Below are 26,480 nucleotides of genomic sequence, written 5' to 3'. Positions count from 1 at the left end.
TAAAAATCAATTACGCCACCAATTTCCGGAGTGTAAATTCATTGTACAAACTGAGCAAGACTGCACAGCAGAAGATCCAAGCTGGAACTATGGACCTCTAACTTTGCGAAACTTAAACATTCTACTTAGGTCTTTGAAGACGAATCCTAAATTGTTAGATTTTACAAGCTTAACGTTTGTTAATGTTCGTTATTTGTCCACTGAGAAGAGAGACATCGTATTGTCTTTAGTGAACGAATTGTTAAAAAACAAAAAATTTATGGTGGCTGTGAGAGAATTTGTTGATAAAATTCCTGAAGATTTGGGCAATTTTGTAGCAGATTATGAGAAAGCTCTCCAAGAAGAATTAGGGAAAGACAAAGACAACATAGATTATGCTCGACTTAAAGCAGCAAGAGAGAACTGCCTTAAAGAAGAAAATCTGAATCGGATTAAAGATGATCTTAATATAACCGTAGAGACAAAAGATGGAAAATATGTAAGTCATATAGATATTGAAACAAAATTTCCGAAAGAAATGAAAAAGTTCTCTGATATATTTCAATTTTTAAATCAAGGTAAAGTTAATAAGCAATTGTTTATAGCTATAAAAAGTATATGTCAACGCTTAAAAATAAACTACAAAAAAATTGAATTTCTCTACAAGATAAAAAAACCAGAAACAAAAACAACGGAGGTACTCTCTGTTATAAACAAAGACGAAATCAAGCAAATGCTTCCTAAGCCTCGACCGCCCCAACCTAATAAGTCAGATCAGTGTGCACCGATGAAAGAACTCTTAAACCAAATAATTATAGGAATGGATACAGACGATGGCTCTTCTTCAACAACAGCGGATTTTTTACGCCAAATCGAAGAAAAATACAATATTTTCCAAGCCAAGTATGAGAACTGGAAAAACAGCAATTATACTGATATTGCTACGTGGGCAAAGAAGACAAAACTTAAACGTTTAGGTACCACCGATGATGAGCTGTGTGAAGCACTAGCTGTAATGGACAAAGCTCATTGTTTAATCCATGACTGGGATCGTCTTAGAGCCACCCACATCTTAACGGTCCTCACAATCCTCTATGGTGACGAGAGTAAAGGACATCTTTGTCAAGTCCAAACCGGAGAAGGCAAAACTATTATGGTTTCTCTTCTTGCTGCAATTAGAGTTCTGCAAGGATACAAAGTTGATGTAATTACAAGCAATCCTCTTCTGGCAGACGAAGGAGTGAATGAAACAAAAGTATTTTATTCGTTTTTTTATATAACGTATGCCACAAACAATCCAGGAAATTCCATAGTTAAGGTTTCTTACACAGCCGATGTCTTATACGGTACAATCAGCAACTTCCAGTTTGATTTTCTCAAGGATTCGTTTGAAGGTGTGAAGATAAGGAATAAGAGGCCGTTTGATCACGTAATCCTCGATGAAGTTGACAGCATGTTGGTGGATAACGGCGGTTATATTGCCAAGTTGTCGGCACCATTCCCTGGTATGGAGTTCTTGAGGTATATCTACATTAAAATATGGCAAGAACTAATCATAGCCGAAAAAAGCTTCGCTGAAGAAGGACAAACCAAATTGCAAGAGTTTATAAGAAATAATCAAGATGCAGCATCAATTGATGAATATTGGAAGTATATAAAAGACCGCACTCTCAACGAGAGGAAGATCATAAAAGATAAAATCAGAGCCACAGATCCTACCAACATACCATTGATTCCAAATTACTTGAAAAGCTACGCCAAGAGAAAGTTAGACGTCTGGTTGAAAAACGCTCTTCATGCGAAGTACAATTGCCAGGAACACCACCAGTATCGAATCATAACAAATGCCAGTGGTGAAAAATACATCGCTCCGGTAGACTTTCAGAATACCGGAGTCACTTTAAAGAAGACAATCTGGTCGTACGGTCTCCACCAATTCATACAACTTAAACACAACCTCCAGCTAACTTCCGAGAGTTTAACCAGTAGCTTCATTTCGAACATTGGCTACATTAAGAACTATCACGACAAAAATCTTTTTGGACTTACGGGAACTTTGGGATCCCGAGCTGAACAGTCACTTCTCCAAAACATTTACAAGGTTGACTTTGCAAAATTGCCAACTTTCAAGACAAAAAAGTTTACAGAACTGCCAGGAATTGTCTTCCTCGACGATATATGGGCAACACATTTAGTTCTGGAACTTATGTCGATGGTGGATCAACAGAGAGCAGTTTTGGCAATTTTGGAAACAGAACAAGATCTTCTAATAGTAAAGGAACATCTTGAACTTCTTCAAAACAAAGAGTTTAGAATAAGAATGTACGCTTATGAAGAAAATGCGGGAGAAACGAGCGATTATGTCAAGATTGGTGATATTATTCTTGCAACCAACATCGCGGGACGTGGTACCAACTTCCGTACTGAAAAATCCTTGGAAGCGAAGGGTGGTCTCCACGTCTGCGTCGGGTTCCTTCCTTGTAATCTTCGCGTTGAAGACCAAGCATTTGGCAGAACATCGCGCCAAGGGAACAATGGTACAGCTCAACTGATTCTTCGACAAAGTGAAGTGGAAAACCTAGAACTAGATGGAGAACATCCCGACTTTGTACAGATCAAGAAGAAACGAGACGTCCTTGAAAGCGACCGGTTGCAGAATATCAACGATGTTTTGCTCAAAGAGATTAACTTTAACGATGAACTTTTTAAGCGGTTCTCAATTTTCTACACAGTTTATAAAAATGTTTATAAAACAGAAGCCGGTTTTTATGTTCTGCAAGATCTTAAGGAATACTGGGCTTTTTGGTTGGATAAGAAAGACTTTAAAATTGCAAATATTAAAGACCTTTCGCCTGATAAAGCTTTCAAAAACTTTTGCAACGAATATATCACCAAGAAGATCATCTCTGGCACAATTAGTCACAATCCGTGCTATTTGATACAGCAAGCTCAGTGCTACTTAGACGATGGTGATAAAGAAAAAGCTTGTGAAAGTTTGAAGTCCGTAATTTCCATGAGTGGCGACGGTTGCAAAGAACTATTAGTTGGGGTCTATTTAACACTCTTTGAAATTTCGATTCTAAAAGGGGAACAACTTATGAAGCGATTTAGGACAGCAATAAAAGAAATATTTGAAGGCGAAATTAAGGGAGACTATAACTACATAAAAAAAGCGAAAAGTTATCTTCAATCTGCGAAAGATGCTATTGAAAAAGAGCTTAACTACTTGGTAACATATTTTGGTGATTCTGAGAATAACAAAGAGCCTGATGAAAACTTTACCCAAATTCTAACAACTAGCGTGGAGGAAAATACATTTTTGAAACACATCACTTCTCGAAGGATTTGTTTGTTAATTCACCATCAAAATATCAACGGTTTGTTAGAAGAACTGGAAAGTTTTGACGGAGCGGATATCACAGGTAAAACGTTCACAAATATAGAAGCAATTTCTAAAATGGACAATAGTTCAGAAATGGTAAAGAATTTGACCAACTGTGAAATGGACGAGATGCACCAAATGGGGTTAGAATGTCTCTACGGGATTCGAGATGTTCACGATGTTCCTTATGCAGTCATCACATCTGCTCGCGCACAAATCATAGGAGGTTTGGCAACTTTAGTGGCAGGACTAATATTTCCACCCTTTTCTTTCGTTACTAGCTCCATGGCAAGTACAGCAATTTCCAACGGTATTATTGATATAGCCGTGGAACTTTTAAGTCAAGGACAGGAAGATTTTGAGGAAGCTGAATATATAAAAATAACAGTTATTACTTATGGGGTGTCTATACTGACCTTTGGTGTTAGTGCGATTGCGAACTCCGTAAAAATTGTGACGAGGGCACTGAAAGAATGTCGAAAATTAGCAAAATGGTTGAAACAATGCAAACATTTCAAAGGTGTGTGTTCGAAAATTGCTAAACTTGTTGACAAAATTGGGAACAAATTTGAAAAAATGTTGTCTAAAATGAATAAAGCGAAGAAGTTGACCAGAACTCAACAACTAGCAAAAACGGCCGTTCAAACCGGAAAACGTGTCGCTTTTAGCATCGTAAATGAGTTCGTTATTGGACCACTTAATGACAAAATTCAGGAAAAAATACGAGAAGAAGTTATAAAAATCTTTAAAGAGAAGATCGAGTCTTCCCTCAGAAGCAGTCAGGCAGTAATGGAAAAACTTCGAACTACTCGTAGGAATCAAATCGACCAAACCGTAGCAAAATTTTTGAAAACTGATGACGCATTAGACGTCGCTCTGGCAGTTGGAAAAGAATTGTTAAGCGCCTTCAACAACTCTATAATCAACGCAGTGGCCTCTGCAGTAAATATTTTCAAAAACATGGCAGAATTTGGACGTCTTAGCTTATCCTCCGCGTCGTACTTAGAAGATCATCTTGCGGGTGGTTCCAGCAATAATAACTCAAATAAAGTTGTCGAAAATGTCAGCTCAGAAATCGCTGAGAAAATGTATAATTTGTGTGCTGACTCAGTCGGTGACATAAAGACGTCTGCCGCGGCGGGGCTGAAATGGGGAAAACAGAAAATCAAGGACAAAAAGTCAGGAAAATCCAAAGGAAAGAAGCCAAGTAAGAAACCATCTAAGATCAACAAAAATAAAGTAAAAAAGACGCTGATAAAAGTAGCAAAGAAAGTCGTGCCGACGGTAATGCGAACATTGATGAAGGAAGCTATCAAAGAGGTCAAGACGTTCTTCGAAACAGAACTGAAGAAAGCGATAAGAAACAATGAAGAGGTGATGAAGAAACTGAAAATTGCTCCGGAAGATGACATCTATGATTGCGTCACAATGTTTATGAAAGGCAATGACGCCTTATCAATTGCCAGAAAAGTAGAAAGTAATGTCTTTAAATCCGCCAAAGGCGACATTGCTAGGCTTGTTCATTCTGCCTCCAACATAATCATGGACTCCATCGACTTTGCCAGTTACTTCACCAACTTAACTTCGTTTTTGGAAAAGAAACTTCCTAATGGTAAAAGTCAAAATAATGTCGACGAAATCATAAAAGACATGACCACTAGACTCGCCGATCAAATGTTTGATTTGTTGCAAAAAATCGGTAAAAATGGCGTTTCTTTAGGTAAAACCATGTACAACATATCAAAATCAGATATGAGCAAGATGTTAAATGTAAAAAATGTTGTCAAGGACGTCTTCAATAAAGAAAATTTGACAAATGTCGCAACGTCCATGTTAAAAGAAGATGTGTACCAACCTCTCATCGATGAGTTCCTCAATAAAATAGAAGAGGGATTCAAAGTCGATCTTCAAATTAAAATTAAAGAAAACACCAACGTGGTGAAGAAGATTCAAACGGCTCCAGTCAATACCATCGAGTCTTGTGTTGAAAAGTTTCTCCAAATGAACGACATGAAGAACCTTGCAGAATCGATTGGAACCAAAGTCCTCCAAGATTCCAAGAGCGACGCCAGTAAGATTATTAAAGAATCTTACAATATCGTGAAGAAGTTGAATGGTTTTGATAGATGTAACCGCAAAATTATTTCTTTCTTGGAAACGAACTTGGTTAGTGAAGACTTGAAGAATGACACCAACGAAATTGTTGATGAAATTTCTTCGGTAGTTGCAAAGCAAATGTTTCAATACTTGTGCGCTATAGTGAAAGGCGACAAAAACATCGTTGTCGAAAAAAAGATCAAACTTAAACATCTCAAATCTATTCGCTACGATAAAGAATCCTTCAAAAACATAGGGGCACATATCTCAACATCTTTGCAAAAAGAGTTTATTAATCAGACTTCCAAACAACTCTCTCAGTTGAACAGCAGCGAGCAAATTAAACAGTTTTTGAACAAAGACTACATGGAGAAGGCTAAACGGACTTTGGTCGACATTATTCCTCTTTTCCAAGAAGATGAGATGAAGAATTTTACCTCAATGACTACCCAAAACAACGTTGAAACAGATCTGACATCTATGACTGTTCTTCTAGAAAAAGAAGCGAAGAAGAAGATATTCCAATCATTTCCTAATTTATGCAGTGAAGAGAACTTCTTTAAAATTGTTGGAGCAGAAGCTTTTTCTGTCGTCAAAAAAGTACAACCTTTTCTAGACGCAGAACTACAGAAAGATATTTTAGGCTTAGTTGGCAGCCTTATCAACAACAAAGATTTGGTGAAGACTTTAATGTCTCAACTGCATATGAGCCTGAGCCGTGTTAAAGACAACCTCAAACAGTTGTCACCAGTTTTGATAGAAGCATCTAAGCAATTTGTAACTTCAACCGAAAATCTACTCCAAACTTTATCCGACATCACGCCAATGGTAGAAATTGTGGTAAAATTGTATATCAAAAAAGTATCTTCGCAAGTGTCTTTGTTGGCTTCCAACAACAACTTGAAGACTCTACTGAGTCGTCAATTGAGTACTACTTTGGACAAAATTGAAGCTGTCTTGAAGGACGTCCTCTATATGATGAGCGAACAACTTACCAAGACGACTTTTGTCATTGTGAAGCAACCAAACTTAAAGAAAATTCTAGCCAAACAATGCGATTTGTGCAGGGCACAAAATGTGATCAAAATTGTTATACCCTTTGCCATTGAAGACATTTCTAAGTTCATTTCTCAACTGGATTTAAAAGAGTTGAGTTCTCATATGGGTACTGCTTTCAATCAACTCAAACTATCTTCAACTTTGTGTAAAGAAGTTACCAAACTTCTGTCAACAGCTTCGGACTGGCTCAAAAGTGAAGAATTCCCTTTGGATTCTTCTTGGAGTACTATCAACTCACTGCTTGAGATTGTTGTTCCTGTTATTACCAACAAAATATCATCTCAGATTTTTAATGCATTGTCACAACTAATTACAGAAGAATCGTTTGGGGAATCTTTAAGTAACAAGCTTGGTACCTCTATGATTGAAGTAAAACGCGTGATGGAAGTTCTCGCGCCTATTCTAAGCAAGAAGATCACCAAAGACATATCCTGTGCAAGTTACCGACTGAGGTTCTCTGCAGATTTGAGAAAGCTTCATAGAGAATACCACGTTAAAGACGTGCTAGAAGCGGTAGTACCGCTTTTGAAAGAAGAAGTTTCCCAAATTTTGGAATCACTAACGGAGAAAAAGTTAAGTTCTCTCAACAACAATACAGAAATGATAGTTGTAACACTTTTGAGAGAAGAACTGAAAAAGAAGTTACCCAACTTATTGTCACAGCTCGTCGCTAACAATAACTTGCAAAACGTCTTAGAAACTCAGCTTACATCTTCGTTGAATGCTATGGCTCCAGCGCTGATGGACGTTATTTCAGTTGTAACAAAAAAAATTACAGCAAAACTTCCAGAATTGGTCTCCAATGAAACATTTCGAGTATCACTGAGTTCACAACTTGGTACGACTTCGGAAGAAGTTAAACCAATTATTGAATTACTTCTGAAAAAAATCGACAAAGAGTTGTCTGGATGGGTCACAAATTTCCCTAACTTGAACAAACTTTTTATTGTCTCTCTTCAAGGATGCAACGAAATTGAAGCTCTAACATCGTTATTGAAAGACGAAACCACCAAACAAATCTCTGAAGTTGTTGCCAATACGGAAGTAACAAAAGTCTTTGAATCTCAATTTGGAGGAAGTTTTGAAAAAATCGCACCGATTATGAAGCAAGAGCTGTTGAAGCAACTCCCACGGTCTGGTACCAAATTGCTTTCAAATGAAGATTTGGGAGAAATCTTGGGTCCCACTAAGCCGCTCATGGACGTGGTAGGCGAAACAGTTACCTCTCGTGCTTCCTTATCTCTTCTTAAGTTGTTCTCAAGTCAAGAATTTCAAGAGAAGTTGCCCTCTATTAATCACAAAACCGACATTATGAAAGTGGTTGGTGAATTTTTGATTACACAGCTCGAGAAAAATATACCGAAAACTATATTTCAACTGATATCCAAACAGGCAAACAATGTAAACAACTTGGTGATAAAAACGATGTCGCCGTTCTTAGAAGAAGAAATTTGGGCACAAGTTGAGAAAAGCATTGATGAGATTATTGATGACGACGAAACAATACACACGTATTTGTGTCATCAACTGAGTACTTCGTGGGAAAATGTGACTTCTATGATGGAAGAGATTGCCACAATAATAACTGAAGAAGTTACCGCGATGATCCTGGAATCTGTATGTAAAGAGATCACCACTCAAAATTTAAAGACGATTTTAGCTCCCCATTTAAAGATCGACGTTGACAAGTTGATGGAAAACGCCGTCGTGCCTGAACTGTGCGAATATTTGGTTCAGTCTGAACGCGCCAAACTAAACAAAGACATGTTAAAAGACTTAACATCTGTTTTCAATAATGAATTGATCTTCCAACTAGATGCAAGCGAGGAACTGCATGAAATTCTATCTCCAGACTTTAGTGCAACTGTAAACAAGATCATTCCAAAAGCTGCAAATGTTCTTCCAGTTTTAGAAAAAGTTGTTACATTGGTAGTTACATCAAAAGAATTAAAGACTAAATTTGGATCAAAAGAGCTTACAAATGTTGTTGTTGCCTTGGAAAAGAAAGTTGCTGAATTTTTCTCGAAGAACGGAAAAACATCTCCACTTGTTGCGACAATTGATAAACTCCAGTCGTTGGTTAATGATGAAATAGTATCACAGATTTCAACTGCACTAAAATCTAAACACAAGATTCTGAAAGATTTGAATGTACAGCGTTTGGTAGATTTTGGACTGCTTCAGCTTCCTGAGAAATTGACATTTGAGTTGATGGAAGCAGCAAAACAGTTCAGCAACATGAAAGACTCGTATGACTTGTTGGGAATACCGCTTGATGCTACTTTGATGGATATCAAACGCCAATATAGGAAAATAGTTCTTTATTTACATCCTAAGAGGAATCCTGACAACCAACGAGCTAAAGAAAGATTCAAACAAGCAAATGAAGAGTATGAAAAAATTTTAAAGAATTTTAACAGCTAGGGTAGTATTGTTGTGTAATGGATTATTGTACAATTAAATAAAGTTTAAACATTTATTTTCGTTTTTATCTTTAACTAAAATCGAAACAGAAAAAATTAAGAAATCAAAAAACGAAAGAAAGAAAAGGAGGAAAAATTGAGATTAGAAGAAGTAAATAATATCGTGTAACAATATTACTACAATTGTTTTATTTGCGTTGTATTTACATACCAAAACCTTATTTTTCCTGCAGATTTTTTTTGTAGGCGTTAAATTTAAAATACAACTTTTTAAATTCCTGTAATTCAAACAAGAACAATCTCATTTGCCAAATTCTAGCTTATTTCTTTCAAATTGCAACTTTGTAAATCGGTCAATTATCTGCATGAAAAATGACATATAGCTACATATTTTATTCATTATTGACAGAGAATACATTTTAGACAACTAACAGAGCCTCCATTTACATGTCACTAGCTGTGTTCTTCCCATTATCATTCATTTTCAAATGATTTGACTTAATCTCAAGCAGAATCTTTCCAATCTCATTAACCACATTGCATGTCTTTTCAACATCTTCCTTGGCAAGCTTGACGCCATCATTAAAATTCTTGTCTTTCTTCGCACCTTCTTCAAACATTTGCACAACCTGTTCATAAACTTCTAGAACTTCTTTGTACATATTTCTAACCGCATTGTAGCAATTGAATTCTTCACTCTTTGTATAATTCTTTTCCTCTTCGGCTGCACGATTCTTCAGTTTTTCAAACTGTTCAGAAGCTTGCTTCTCTAAATTTTTCGCATGGTTAAAAATCATGTTTCCGTCACTCTTCAAAGAAGCCAGTTTAAAATTTTCTTGGCATTCAGCTGACTCGTTTAAATTTCTCGCTCGGCGAAACATTGTAACCGCTTCTTCGAATTTCGGTTCAGCATAATTCGATTTATCGTCCGCTTCCAGGAGGAAACCTTCTTGAAAGTTTTGCTTTGCGATTTGGGTGAAAGCTTCACTTTTGTTCGTCTCAATGGAATACTTGGTAGAGTTTTGATTAGCCAACTCTAGAGCTTCATCGAAGATTTTGATAGCGACGTTGTATTGTTTCTTTTTCAGTTCCGCTTCTCCTTCTTTGTTCTTTTCTTCAGCTTCTTCGTTCCGCAGTTGCGCCTCAGTGTTCTTCACTTTAACAACGAAGGTTTTGTCATCGCTCCTGTAGCCTGTGACAACATGATATGTTTTGATGGTCCAAAAGTCTGTTCCTTGGCCGATTGCGTTTTTTTGGGAAAGACAGAATTCGTCAGTGGTTCCATCGGAGAAGATTAAACTCATGGTAAAAGAGCAGTTACGTGCATGAGCTTTGACCACAATTTTTTCGCTCAACTGGCTATTTGCTGGTATTCTATGTCCACTGAGGTTTAGATCTGGACGTGAAGTTCTATCAAAATCAAACATATCAATTTTGTTGACGTAAGTGTTAATAATGTCTTGATTGGTGTCGTTGTGAAGCTCAAAGTAGGTCTCTTTGGTTACAGCTTTAAATGTGTTGCCCATTGTCTAAAAATAAAGCTATAGTAGTTTTATTATTAGACGTTTATGCCAATTGTAGCATCCAAAGTCTATACAAAATATTATCAAAAGTTTTTGGGCAATTAGATGCCTTGACATCTGTGATCTTTTTCAACTACCAAAAACAAAAAATAACACTGGAACATTTGAAATAAAATTTCACATCTTAAGATTTTGGAGTTTCATTGCGAATATAATTTTATTATACACTGACCTTTGATTTATTGCCTCAAGATGCTCAAAAAGTGCAAGCGAATCTCACGAGCACGATCACAACTAGTAACAAGACACAATAACAAAAATTAACTCATAAGAAAATTATGTTTGAATAAAAGAACAATAGCTTAATTATAAATATATCTAATTCATTTAACTAATTAGTTCAACAATTGAATATTAATATTTTAATTACTTACAATCATCATTTAGATTTGAAACGACTGCAATAAATGAATTCAATTTTTCTATCGTTAATTTCACTAGTCATTTCTAAAGTAGAATTGTCTTTTGAGCAAAAACAAATTTTTCTGTTGTTTCTTCATAGCAAAATGAAGAACTTGATTGAAATTGAGCTTCTTTTAATGGCTGAGGCGATAGCCGAAATTAATTAAGTTCTATTTATGATTTATTGATCTAATCAATTATAACAACTGAATAATTATAAATATTCTTGAATCTTTCAGAAAACTTTATATTATCTTTATTTACATCGACAATTTCGGCATGTCTAGCTTCACAATTTGTATGAATTAAGTTTGATATGCTTTTTGATATTCTGCGCTGCGTTAGTATTAAAGTAATTTTAAATCTTAATATGTAGGTATCTAGAAATTACGATATTATAAGCAAGAGCGATTTTTTATGAAATTTACAAATTTCTCATTGGTTTTTGTCTGGTGACTCCTAAACGAGAAGAGATGGTCAAAAAGCGTGCAAGTTTGCAAGTTTGCAAGAAATTTTTGTTTTCTGGAAGCTAAAAATAATTAAGATTGTCTCTGAACTCAGCGTTAATGGAGAAAAATAGACTTCAGAATCAGAATTAGGAGGCGATTCTACTTTAGAAATGGCTTTACTTCTCTAATGTATTTTTTTTAATTTTTTAATTTAGTGTTTTTAATTAAATACATATTTCGAAAAACTATAAATGAAAACTTTTACAAAAGTATTATAGGTATGTTACATCTAATAAACAATAGGTATAATCGAAACAAAAAATCGTCTGGTTTAAACACTCATGTAATGAAGAGCAATTTAGTTTAGAAATACCTACTAATTTCAATTTGCTGACCTTATTATGGTGTGATTTAAGAAAACTCATCTTTAATTGAGCTTGAATCTTCATATCAATTTCCATTCACAATTGACATTGAAAAAAATGATGTAAGCAGCAGCAGCAACAATATTGACTTGATTGTGTTAAATAAATTTTAGACAGCTTTCGATCAAGAAGCCCAAATACGTTTAAAATGTATGGAATGCTTGTCTAAAATGGAATAGAAAATAGTGATAAAATGTAGAATATTTTAATTTATTAAATACTCCGAAGCCTATTATTGGTTCTAGAAAGTCTTTTTTCACATTTTAGTGAGATTTTTAATAAGTTCTCAATAGTTTCCTTGGTAAGACTAAAACGTTATCAATGAAGTTTTTCTCTTTCTTTGCAACTTCTTCAAATTTCTCCTCAGTTAATTCATCTTTGAACATACTTTTAATTTTCTTGGTCTTATTGTAATAATTTCGTTGACATTTTCAAACAGTATTCTAAAAGTTTTGTGCTCCAAGGATTTGGCATGATTAATACGATTGTATGTATAATAACGTGTAATCTACAAAATTTATGTAAATCGAGAAAAAAAAAGACAGTAGGTATACTTTGGCACTTGTCATTTGATTTCCTTTCAACGGGTTTTCATTAAATTATGGATTCTGGGATTAACATGATATCGTTTTAGCATACATATAATAATAATAAAACTTTTATAAAAAACGTGGATGGGTTGGAAATCGAAATAGTATATTATGAAACGCGTTTCATAATATTCATTTTGCCGCACGCACGTTTTTAGGACACGACGAGCGCAGCGAGGAGTGTCATAAAGTAGTAAGTGCGGCAAAATGCATTATGAACAAGTATCATACGCTATTTTTTCTATTTCGCCTTATTTGAAACGAAAAAACTTGATTTCGAAATCTAGGGAATTTTAAGGCGGCGATTTACCCAGAGCATTCTAGGTTTGCTGTGTCGTTTCTCTGCTGTAATCTTATAGTGTTACACACACATCCATCCCTTCGACGAAATTCAAGGACACCATAGCATTTTATTAGTTGGACTACAGTTCAGAAAGAGTTGACATTGAAGACAGCGATATAGCAAAAATAATGATAAAAAATAATACATAATATAAAAATAAAAACAAAAAATATAAAAGCAACAACAAACCAATTATTTAATAAAACAAAAAACAAACAAACATAAAATTAGCCGAAATTATTAAAACCAAGGTATTCCTTTGTCGCAACGCGAATTCACAAGCTCGGGTATAAATTTGTTGAAATTTGATGCAAACTACAGTGAAACCTGTATAAAAAGGAATTGCAATCCGATGTTTACGATGTTTATATATCCTAAAACCTCAGCTGAAGTACAATACGAGGTAAACAATATAAACAAGACAGTCGGCGTGTAACTTGTTTTCTAAACAATTCCCAATTGTTTCTAAGAAAATTTAAAAGAGTAAACAAAAAATTTCCCTTTTAAATATGCAATAGTCCGTTTTTTGGCTTCCGTGTTTGCGTAAATTCTGCTGTTTTTTAAAGGTTTCAGGTCTTTAAAATAGTCAATTTTGTAAAAATCCAAACAGTTTTAGAATAAATATTTAAAATTATAAAATTAAGTTATAGTAAATACAGAATTAACATAGAGACCGATCTAAGAGCCAAAAATTTGAAAAATTAGATAATGTAATAAATTAATTCTAAATAATATCGTCCATATTTGATAAAAAAAACTTTCAATCCCTTAATAAATTAAAATTGCAAGGCAAGAAATATGTTACGAATACCGGAAAGAAGGTAAAAGAAGAAAAACTAAGTGGAATGTGCGATGTATTTGTCAAGTGCTGTATGCCTTCGTTCTAAAGAATCCAATCTGTAAATAAAAATTTGCTTCTTATCTAACTGGACTGTGAATGAACCGAACAACAAACAGAAAAACTTGATGTTGTCTAAATTCGTAGTAAATCATAAATAAAGCCAAGACACAAATCATTTTTGTTGTTCCTGACAACAATGGTCAACCTTCAATAAAGACATTTTTAGTAAGTAATCTCTTCAAATTTTAACACAACGTGAAAGTTATCCTATCACATCTGTTTTAATTTATTCAAATTGTTCAAAGTGTTATAAGTGTATTGTAAATGTGCGCTAGCATTAGCACAATTGAATATAAACAACCAATAAAAATGCAAGCAAAATAACAATCTTCAGCAGATTTTACCATTTTTTAAACCTGCCAACAAAGAGTTTTATAAATAAAGTTTTAAAAAATTAGTTATTATTTTTACGATTTTTTAGTAAAATTTAATAAAATTATTGACTAATTTGTATTGGTGAATATCTCATTATTTTTAATTAATATCATGGCGCTTAGAACAATTTTTGAATTTCAACGTCAATAATTTTTTTCTCATTTGTCAAGAAGACAATATTTAAGAACTCTCAATATCAAATTGCAAGTTTATTAACAAAGCTTAATAATATAGTTTTTGCAGTCAGGTTAATGTGACAATGTCTACTCGTAGTTTAAATAATTTCTCAAAATATGTGACTTGCCGCTGAGCCCCTTATTTAGGTATGTCAAGTCTTTAAATTTGAATGGACATCGAGTCGATTTCGAGACCAAATGGGCAAAGAAAAGAAAGTTAGTCGTTTATTATCGTATAATTTCGTTCAGCTCACTTCTCGGACACATGTTATTTTTTCCCCCACCATTATGGTCACAGAGGGTTGGTTTCAATCTAAGATGTACGCAATTTATCCACAATTTGGGCGATGCAGGCTTCATGTAAATTAGATCCTACATGATTATAAAAGAATTAACAGTGGAACGAACATGATATTCTTCTTGTTAAAGAATGGTTCTGTGTCGGGACGAAGAGCTTTTTACAAAAAGAATGTTATTTCCTGAGATATTTAGTTCTAACTTGGCCAAATTTAACGATTTTCAAAATTTTTTTTATCATACTGTCATTACTTTTTTTCAAAAAAACTCAACGTCCCGACATTAATTACTATCTTAACTGCAGTTTCACAAAATTTGAACTGATTTTTTTCACAGACAACGGAGTAATATCGAATTTTGTGAGGCCTGAAAACATACATTTTTCTGGAGGTAAATCGCCGCCTTAAGGTAGTTGGCAATTGCAAAATGTTCAGGGAAAAAAATCGAAGTAGTCAAATCTAATTTCAGTCAGTTTGACAGGTGTGACGTTTTGAGGTTATCGGAGCGCAAGAGAGCCAAGAGAGCGAAGATGTTGATCATGATCATGATGGTTCTCTTGCATCCAAAGAGTTTTTCTCTGATAAATTATTAAGCCAAGTGCAACAAGAAATAATATTGTATTGATCGATTTATCATGGTTTTTTAAAACCAAAATCTAAATTGTCAACGTTGATGGTAGGGTGACGGTTTGTCTACTGCAAACCTAAGAAAAATATAAGTTCCTGGAAATATTGGCACGAGATTGGTCCATTACGATACCGAAATACGCACAAACGCGTATCGAAATATCTTCATTATGAACGCAAAATAGAAAAAAGTGCTTTTTCAAATTCTAAAATTTATTAATGTTGTTAAAAACTGAAGCTACCATTGATAAAACCATTGATGTACCAATGAATTACAAAGCTACTATTAATACAGTTCAAGTTTCAAATCTTTAAATTTTTGATTGTTCTTCTCCCGGATCTCTTTAGCCTTCTTTTCGTCACGCAGTTGTTTTGCAGTATTCCTAATTGAAACAATGAAAGTCCTCTTTCCAGATCTGTAGCCACGGACATTATGATCTTCTCTTATGGTCCAAAAACCCTCTTCTTGGCCGAGTGCGCACATTTGAGCAACGCGGAACTCATCAACTGTGCCATCGGAGAAGTATACTCTCATTTTAAAAGGACAATTAGCAGCGAACTTTGTAACTTCTTCTCTTTCCTCGATGAAACTATGAGCTGGTATTTTGCGTCCATTAAGATTGTTAGTTGGACGTGAAACTCCGTTAAAGTCGAAGTTATCAACGCTGTAGACATAGGTGTCGATGATGTCTTGATTGGTGTCGTTGTAAAGCCTAAAGTAGGTTCTGGCGCTCAGGTTGCCCATTTTCTAAAAATAAAGTTGTGGTAGTTTCATTATCAGATCTTCATGCTAATTGGCAGCATCTCAAGATTATACATAGTTGTCAAAAATATTTGAATAAATATCCAAAATTAGTTAAACTGATCTTTGTTTTGACAATTCTGAACTCTTGGATAATAAGATGATTTGACATGTGATAACTTTTTTAACTTTCAAAAACAAAAAATAATACTGCAAAGTTTTGAAATTTCATAAGATTTTCGAATTTTATGGCTGACCTTTAATTTTGTACCACTAGAGACAAAGTTGTCACGAGCACGACCACAACTATAAATATGAACACGAAGACAAATAAACTGCCAAGAAAATTATGCTTATATAGAAGAAAAATAGCTCAATTCTAAATTAAATTAATTTAACTACTTAACTAAACAATTAAACAATAATATTTTGATTAGTCATTAGAAAAATGAGAAATTTTTAATTAAAGCACTTACAATACATCGTTCACATTTGAAACGATTGCAATAAATGTATTTAATTGTTTTATTGTTAATTTTACTAGTCAACAAATTTTAGACGAAATTTGTACTAGAGATGTGGAAAGTCATTTCGAAAGTAGAATTGTTTCCTGAGTTTAAATCCGAAGCCTGATTTGTTCCATCTGGTCAGGAATACTAGAAAAAAATTAACAGAAGTTGGACATTGAAGATTATTCTTTGGAGCAGTGCAGTCTGGAACAACTAATTAATAATTAGTGGTTTTTGGTTTTCTTGAGCTTTAGTACAAATCAATGCTAAAGTTTATATCGTTAATTTTATCGAGGTTTTTTGTTCTTTTTATATAGGTACCTACATAAAATTAAAACGTATAATACAATTTTATGAAATATAAATTGGAAACATAACTAATGCAATAAAGTAGATGTTATTAGAATCATTAGAAAAATGATTTGATTTTTTAATTGTAGCACTTACAATCATCATTTAGATTGCAATAACAAAATTCTTTTTTTTATTGTTAATTTCACTAGTCAACAATTTTTGAACGAAATTTGCACCTACTGGAGCAGTGGAAAGTCATTTTTACAGTAAACAATTACTCCTATTATTTAAAGATCCACCTTTTCTTCATAGCAAAATAGAAAATGTGATTAAGAATCGGATTAACAACCAAAAAGTATCAGTTCATTGACTGGCATTATCTTTATCGAATAGTAACACCCAACTCTATCGTAACTCTTCATTCATTGGTCGATGTCCAAAACAGTTTATTCAATGAATTTCTAAATCAATTAAATTATCAAAGCAACAATTCATTGGATGTTGGGATTTGCTGCCTAACTTTTTCATTGGCTTTTGTCTGTTGTTCCATTTTGAAGAAAATTTGTATTAAGCAGGAAAGTCATGCATGCACTTTGGTTTTTAGTTCTCATGCCACCATAGTAACCATAAGATTGTTTCAAATAAACACAAAAAAAGACGGTTTTATTTGCATAAAATGCAAAATGCCGAAAAAAATACTTAGATTTGGTTACAAACCTAATAATTTATTCATATTGATGTATCTAATAGATTAAATAATGTTGTTTAATTCTTGTATTAACCACAATGCTTTATTAGATGTCATGGTAACTTTTTGGAATTTTTTGGAATTTTAGGAACTTAAATGAGTCCGTAAAACTGCAATTTTTATGAACTAAAGATAAATTTTTAGTGACGGTAACCTCTCGATTTTGTGCTAGCTTTTTAACAGAATTGCGTGAATTCCATTCAAGCAGTTTTCTTAATTGTTTTAAAACTTAATAAATAGATATGTGTCTATAAATTAACAATCTTGTACCTAAGCTGCGTATTGATTTTATTATAAAATCCCCAAAAATAACAAACAATTTTAATTTTTTTTAAACTTTTTAATGTTTTTTGTCTGTAAGTTCTAAACGATAAGAGATAGCAATGCATTTGTCACGGCGCCAAAAAATGTAAAACCTGTTTTTTGCATTTCAATAAAAAAAAATCTATGCAATAATTTCTAAGTAATATGCAAGAGTGCTCATAAAAAAAAACTGCGTTTTTTGGAAATGAGATCAGATCAAAAATATGATGAGAAGTAATAAACCTAGTGATGAGTTTAATAAATCGATAAAAAGCTTATTAAATTAGCCTAAAAAAACTGTTGAGCAATTCCATATTTTTCCAAGTTTGCAAAAAAAAACTAAAGAAAAAAAAAGTTTATTCAATAAAACCAAAAAAAATCATAATTATTTCAAGCCTATCTGTGAATCAGGACCCGATGAATGAGAAAGCCATTCCAGTTTAGAAATAATTTTCCACTTATTCAGTAGAAACAATAGAAACGACTGCAATAACTCGATTCAATTTTTTTATTGTTAATTTTAGAATATTTTATAAAAATAAATAAAACCATTATAAAACTATCGCAACTGAACAATAGGCACTCTTAAATTAATACTCCTATAAAATAATGTAAAAAAATGACCGGGTTAAAAAGACTCATTAAAAAACTCATCTTCAATTGGCTTTAAAACTTCAAGTCATATCTTTAAATCATTTCTTTCCGTCAAGTAATTTAACCTTGTCAAATAGAAAATTTTAATAAAATATCTTCACAAGACTAGATGTTTGAATATATTGCAAAAGGTTCTCTCATTCTTTCCATTTTTTTGCATTTCAGTTTGCATCTAATAACTCCTGCTGTTGGACAACAGCTGTTGAAAGGACAGTTAAAGACATGGTGTACAATTCCAAAGGTAACTGAGTATGAGTTTTTATTTGATCGCTCAAAATAAGGAAAGTTTTTTTGTTTTACTATAAAGGCCAATTTAGTAATCTTCCACTTCAATCTCTGTATAGATAAACAATACGAACTGTAGAGTTGTTGTTAATCAAAAGACGTAAAGTAAAAAAAACTTGAAATGCACATAATTAAAAGAAAAAATTGATAACAACGAGGGAGAGTCAAACACCGAGACAAAACATAAGTATTTATTAATTCGAACAATCACTGCTTATGATTTTTTAATTTATTCGTAATTCTAACAACGAAGGTTCGGAAACCAGATCTGTAACCATAGACGTGGTTGTCTGTATTAATCGGGTCAAATTTATGTGTTTGACCAATTGCATCATTTAGGACAACGTTAAATTCATCAATAGTTCCATCTGAAAAAGTTACTTTCATGGTAAAATAACCTAATGCCAGAAAACGGTACTCTTCTTTTTCGCGGATGTATTTATGAGCTGGTATGAAAAGTCCCTTTAGGTTTTTATCTGGAGTATTCTTTGAACTCATATCAAAATCAAATAAATTCCAGTCGTAGATTTTAGTGTCGACGATGTCTTTATTGGTGTCATTGTGCAGTTCAAAGTAGGTTGTTTGAGTGATGGTCATTTTCTAAAACAATATATCTAGTTACATATTCTTGTTTAACACAACGAAAAAAACAAAAACTGGATACAACGCTTTTGACTATACGTATATAATACAAAAATATTTTCAAAAAAATCCTGAACTAACCTTGAATTTGGTTTTCTGGAAATGCTCCAAAAATTTCCACGAATGTCTTAAAAATGAAACACCTACAATCAGTAAAATGAAACTTCTCGTGTTTATATATTTTAACATACAACACTTAAAGAGCTTATTTTATTTAACTATTCATTTTAACAATTGAACATTAGAGTTTTATTACCTATTCTCAAAATCCAATTAAATTTATTCAATCTAAATTAAATTTAGTAAAATCCAAGTGGTTCTTCGATAAATTACGTCACTAGTATACCTAAATAATTATTGTTAGTTTGACGTTAAACAAAAACTTTCTAAGAAGACGTTGCATGATTTGAAGTTTTGCGATCTTTTGCAAATGGTTCTGTAATTGGTTATAAATTAAGCCCTCCAGTTCTTAAACGGCTAATTGTAAAAATTTGACTAAAAAAATCGATCAATTGAATTTTCATTTATATCGTAGCTAACATCAGCCCAGTAGTTGTGACATGTGCGAAATCGTCTTTGATTATGAAACCCACATGTTTCAAATAATAAATAGACAGAAAAATAGTGGCATAAAATGTAAAATACAATTTCTTACAAGATTTTTCCAATTTTTTTGCACCATGCCTTTGCGCAAAATATCCTTTAGGTAACAAATTCATTTGAACGTAAAATTATTCCACAGAAATCGTTAATTTTCGTATCACACTTTGCGTCTTCAATCCAACATACCTCGAAAAATTGAAGACATGGACATTTTTCCGGTGATCGATGACAGTGTCCTCCGATGATACAGTTTCACGCTGGTGCTCGACTTTCCGGACATAATGATATTTTGTTTTATTAAATATTTTTTCGAATTTGCCGCTTTATATGTCCATTAAAGTACTTAATTTGGAGTCGTTTATAGGTATCTATATGTATACTAGAGCTCATTACTATCGGTGCACTTATTAAAAAGTAAAGTTGGCAGCAGCCCCTAGCAATTTTTATCGGAAACAGTTGGCAGAAAAAGTGTTTGACCTTGAAGCAATTTTGACATGCGTAAAAGCTAACCGTCCTGCGCAAGTTTGCCAAAACTTGTTAAGTTCTTATTTAAATCTCTTTTTTGGAACTAACCCTTGATTAATTCTTAACAAATGTGAGATTTTTGTATACACCACACTTTGACAACGTGTTAACCTCAAAAATCGTTATTCAATTTTCCTCTAATTTTCTCCCTAAACAAGTCGGATTTACACCCAAAAATTTTAGAAAATTTACACACGAGAGTGGACTGATAGCAATGAGCTGGACTTTATAAGAGAACACAAAGTAGAAAATTTTGTTTTTTAAGAATTGGCAGAACTAATTAGTCTTGCTCCCACCTGTTTCCTGTCAAGTTCTTGGTCAATTTGGATTTTACGATTCGTGTTTAATAAATTGCTGCGTGAACAAAAAATGTATCAATATAATTGAATTGTTCTTTGCGTCCAACAATAATTGTACGTAAATATAATAGATGTGAATACTGGCTGTGAGGTTAGGTTATGTTAAGTCAAAATTCAGTGATAGTGAAACTCAATAAATGTCAAATTTTAAATTGAATTTGAAAATCAAGTGGCAAGTCGTGGTTACAAAACCATTACCAATCGTGTAAAACGAAAAGTCGTAGAATTGAAAAATTTAAATTTTTTATTAAAAAAAGGGTGCAAATTCGAAAAAATACTATAAAGGACTTGTTTTATAATGGCATTGGTGCACTCGCCCCATGCACCGGGAACTCGTGCACCAAATTGGCCATTATAAAACAGGTTCTTTAATATATCATGTGATTCATTAAATTTCCATTCTAGGTAGGCCGTGTATTTTGGACATGCGTTGACTTCTTGTTCGATAACTAGCAAATCTCGCAAATATTAAGTCGAAACTACTGTAATGGTGTTAGTTACGACATGAATTTTTTTCTCAAAGCCAACTGCGAATGGAAATTTAATGAATCACAAATACTATGATATAACATACAGATCCCATTATTTTTTATAAATTGCATGTGGGAAATAATCATAGATAAAACGTACGATAGACGTTTAAAAAGCTTCTTCATCTCATTCGTGGATTTTAAACAATGATTAGTTTAAGTCAAAAACCAAAATTTTACTCCCACAAGACTTCTATGTCTGTCTATTGCGGTCATGGCCTACTCTTAACCGTAGCAGTTTTTAACGTAAGAAAAATAAATATTTGAGCGATTTGACAGTTTTCGAGCAAAAAGCGCCTAAAATTAAGAGACAAAAGGCGACATACATTTTTTTTATATAATGTGCTTTATTAATATTTGTGTGTTCTGATAATATGCAGATCTAATATTCAATCCCCGGAGAAAACGGATTCTAGTGAATACTTTATTTTCTTTTCTTAATCATGAAAGTTTTCAATCTCATTAATCAGTTTCTTCATGTTTCCGATACTTTCCTTGGTGAGATTGACGTTGTCAATAAAGTTCTTCTCTGTCTTCGCAACTTCTTCAAATTTCTGCCCAGCTAATTCGTACATAGCGATAACTCCTTTGTACATACTCTTAACTTTCTGGGCCTTACTGTAATCATTTATTTCCTTGTCTTTTTTAAACAATGTAAAAGCCTCTCGCTCCAAGCCTTTGGCAAAGTTAAAAAGATTGTTTGCTTCAAGCTTCAAGCTATCTAAATTTACCACTGCTTGATCGTTCTTTTTGCGTGTCGCAATGTCAGAATTAGCTTCTTTACCTTCATCAGGCACGTTTACAGCAGCTTCGTGCGTTTTTTCCTTCTCCTCAGTGTTCTTTTCGCCACTTAGTTGCTTCGCAGTGTTTTGAATTTTTACAACAAAGATGTTCTTTTGAGATCTGTAGCCACAGACTTCATGATCTGCTTTGATGGTCCAAAAACCGTTTCCATTGCCGATTGCGTCTTTTTGGGCTACACGGAACTCATCAACGGTGCCATCGTTGAAGGTTGCTCGCATTTTAAAAGAACAATTTGCGGCGATAAATGTTAATTCTACTCTTTCGCGGATGTTAGTATGAGCTGGTATTTTGCGTTCTTTGAGGTTCTTATTTGGACGTGAAACTTCATTAAAGTCGGAGTCATTAACGCTGTAGATATGAGTGTCGATGATGTCTTGATCGGTGTCGTTGTAAAGTTCAAAGTAAGTTTCTTTGCTGAAGTTTTTCAAGTTTTTAACAACAATTTCGTCATCGGGACCTCTTCGCAATCCGACTTTAATAATACACATTCTGTAAAAAGGAGAAACTTACGATAGATTGTCAGTAACAATAAATAATAATATAAGAAATAATACACGGTTTGGCAACACTTGTGTCCATCATCAAAATCGTCTTTAATTTTAAAAATAAAATTTTGAAAATTTGCACACGCTAATAGTTGCAAAGCTATAGAAGTCTACAAAAGCTAATATCCAAAAACAATTTAGACTTTAGGAAATAATAGAAATAAATATAGACTAAATAATATAAAAAAATGTAAACTGAATATTAGTCAAAAATGTGCTGCACTAACCTTTAATTTATTGCCTCTCGCTGATCGAAACGCTAAAAAAACTTCTCTGATTGTAGTCACGACAATCGGCAGAATAAAATTCACTGAAAAAGTTCGTGTTTTTATAGCAGATCATCAGTTTATTACTATATTTTATTTCAAATTGAACAATTGAACATTTATGTTTTCATTACCTTCTCATTAAAAAAAATGCTCGATTTTTTATAATTAGAGCAAATACAATAGGTACTTTTAAAACGGCCTCGGTCAGTGATTTTAAAAAATTTAATTAACATTTTAATTTTTCAATTAGGTAGAACTATTTAATGTTTTATTTAAATATCAAGTGCAAAAAGAGCCAAATTTGGCACAAGTGGAAATGTAGATGCACGAGGCCCCAGCCAACAAGTTGTGAGTGGACATCCTGCGTAACTAAAATCCATTTTGCACGACTAGAAAACTAGTTTTTTTTCTACAATCGCAGCAAAATGCAAAATTTAACAATTTGGACGATTGTTTTTTAATTGATAGAAGGTATTGATAGAATTTCAATGCTTTGAACAATCATCTGATTTTTTTAATTAATTTTAGTGCAAATGTTTGCATTTAAAACAACAGCAATTAAACGGAATAGTTTTTCTACGACCATTTTACAGAATATTGATATTTTATCGACAATAAAAATATTTAGATTTTTGTTAAACTATTACATACAAATTTTAATTTAAGTATAATATTTATATTATAGGAAAGTGCCTATTTTTTTCTAGCAATTCATAATAATATGACTACGATTCATTGTACAAATTTTAGTAATTAACAAAACATCTTACTGCTGCATGTGAGTAATATTAATTCGTCGTAGATAAAGTAGTGTCTTTGACTGGCATGTAATGGGCTGTTAATACACTCGAAATTAGATTAGATGTAGAACTAGGTATATACATAATAAATATGTAGTTATATAAAGCGTAGCTCATTGCTATCAGTCCACTCTCCTGTGTAAATTTTCGAAAATTTTTGAGTGTAAATCAGGCTTTCAAATCTTTAGGGAGAAAATTAGGGGAAAATTTAATGTAGCGTTTTTTGAGGTTAACACGTCAAAGTTGAGTGTATTAATAAAAAACTAATTAAACATTTGTTGCAACAGGAAGTTATTAATAGAGATTTAAGTTTTGGCAATGTTGTGCAAGCGTCCAGGTCAAACGCTCTTACTGCCAATTGTTACCGATAAAAATTGCTAAGGGCTGCTGCCAACTTAACTTTTTAATGAGTGGTCCTATAGTAATGAGCTCTGGTATACATTTACTGCTGCTGTAAATTAGGTAATTAATGTTTTAAGGTCTTGTAATCTCTATTAGATCATTAAATATTTCCAGAATTTTTCTAATTAATAATAAAAATATAAATGTTCTATTGTTGAATGAAATTTTAATGTAGTTCATATACTATTAAATACGAAACAAACCGCTGATTCTCTATTATATAAGCGCTATTTGTTTTGTTAATTTTCGTATTGTTTCGATCGTCTTAGCCAGCAGAAAGCTCCAAATTAAAGGTAAGTGCTCGATTTTTGACAAATTTAGTTACTTTCGGTGTCGTAGGAATAAGAAGTAGTACTTGCTAACCGTTACGATAAAGTAAAGAATGTGTAAATTAAATATAAGTTGGATACACTGTTTTCCAACGATTGAATGAATTAAAAATCTATTCGGTAGAAATATCCATGCAAATTGCTTAAAATTCTGCACAAAAACTTTGAAAGACTTCTTTTCAATTAATCTAATTAACTTTTAATTGCATGGTATACAGGGTGTCCCAGAACTCGCGCCCCAGAGAAAAAGGGCTTATGGAGGCAACAATTCTTAACCAAAATTTCGAAACCATAATTTTTTAACTCAAAAAATAACTGAAATAAGACAAAAAAACTGTAGCCAATCCTGAAGCTGAACAGAATTTGAAAATTGGTAACTATGGACACATACTATCATCCATTGGTCAGATGAACATTAGACTCTCGTTGCCTAGGAAATTGGGTTGGCCTTTTACTCCACTTCTCGAATAAGCTTTCGGGATTGGTTGTCAGTTCTTGAATACTATTAAACTTAGTCAATTTTTGTTTTGAAATTTACCATCTGTATTGCTGTCGGCACCCTCCCTTATACATATTATGTAATTGTCAAATTTTGGTAAGCAAACTAAAGAAAATAAAAGTCCTGTTACAACTACCGTTCTGGAATATTTACTGATCTAATGTTGGCATTGTAAGTTGTGCTGCAAAAACTCAAAACGTTTTGGAAGTTAAATCGAATAATTTTATGGTGAGTTTTCATTTTTAGCCGGTGGCAAGATAAGAAACGAATTCCGTGCACTTTTGGTATCAAGTAAGCGTCTAAAATAATATTCCTATTTAATTTAGAAAGCTATTTAATTGCCATTTAAGTAGTAGATTTTTTGTTCGAGATCCCACAACATAAAAATCTGAGCCATAAGCTAATTCGATTAAACAAACTTTTTTAACGATTTTATGATTAGTAGATTTAAGATCTTTTGGTGTGTCTAATCGCAGCTTGACCGATGGTAGTAATACATCCATACATAAAACTTCATTATTATTAAATGAGTCATAGATAAATAATACTGACCATTAGAGTTTTCATATCTTGTAATAAATATGTTGTCTAGAGTCAACAATTTAATCCAATAATAATGATTTATAAAAAAAAATTATTTTTAGATAATGGCTTCTATTACGACTCGAATAGATGCGTTGGAACCTATAAGGCCAAGCCACACAACCTACTTTTGTCTTAAAAATGATACCAATCAACATATTGTCACCACTCAAGCTTTATATGATGGCTACGATTATGTAACAAATACTCCACATTCCCTCAACTCTCATGTAATAAAGTCTAAGGATTCAATCAGAAGACAGTTAAATGTTACTTTGTTTTGTGAAAAAAGCCCTTTTAGAATGAAATTAACTTTTTCCGATGGGACCTTTGATGATTTTCGCGTTAACCAAGCACTTGCTTATTCAACTATTTTTACTGCTGAAGACGAACGCTTAACGAAATTTCAGTGTGATCACAATATCAAGCTTATACCCCTTGATACCACCCACACGGTTATAGTTCACAACACTGAGGCTCAACTTCAAAACGAAAAAGCCAAAGAAAAAGAGAAAGAAGCAGATGAAAAAATAAAGGAAAATAATTTGGAAGAGGCTCTAACACTCATAGTGGCTGCTATAGATTTGGTTACCAACAGCTCCAGCAAGGATGCCCTTCAAAAGAAAGCATGTGACATTTTTCTAAAATGGGCAAGCCAACACTTAGAAAAGGGTTTTGCTCTGGAAGCAGAAGGAAAATGGGCTGAAGCTATGCCTCACTTCAAATCTGCTAAAAATAAGCTCCAAAAAGCGAGAGATTATTTTTATTCACAAGCTGTTGCAGACATGACCTATGAGGTTAGGTTGAAAATTGAAGGCAATGAGCTATTGTACCAAGCACACAAAGCAGAAGAAGAAGCAAAAATATTGTTTCATGAGGGAAAGAAAACTTTAGATTTCGTTCAGGCTGAAAACATGTACCTTGATGCTCAGAAATACTATAAAAACTC

The sequence above is a fragment of the Gnatocerus cornutus genome, chromosome 3 (assembly GCF_029298725.1).
Source record: "Gnatocerus cornutus isolate USDA-ARS CGAHR chromosome 3, icGnaCorn1.1, whole genome shotgun sequence".
In the NCBI taxonomy this organism is placed as follows: domain Eukaryota; kingdom Metazoa; phylum Arthropoda; class Insecta; order Coleoptera; family Tenebrionidae; genus Gnatocerus; species Gnatocerus cornutus.
This window is presented reverse-complemented; position numbering follows the sequence as displayed.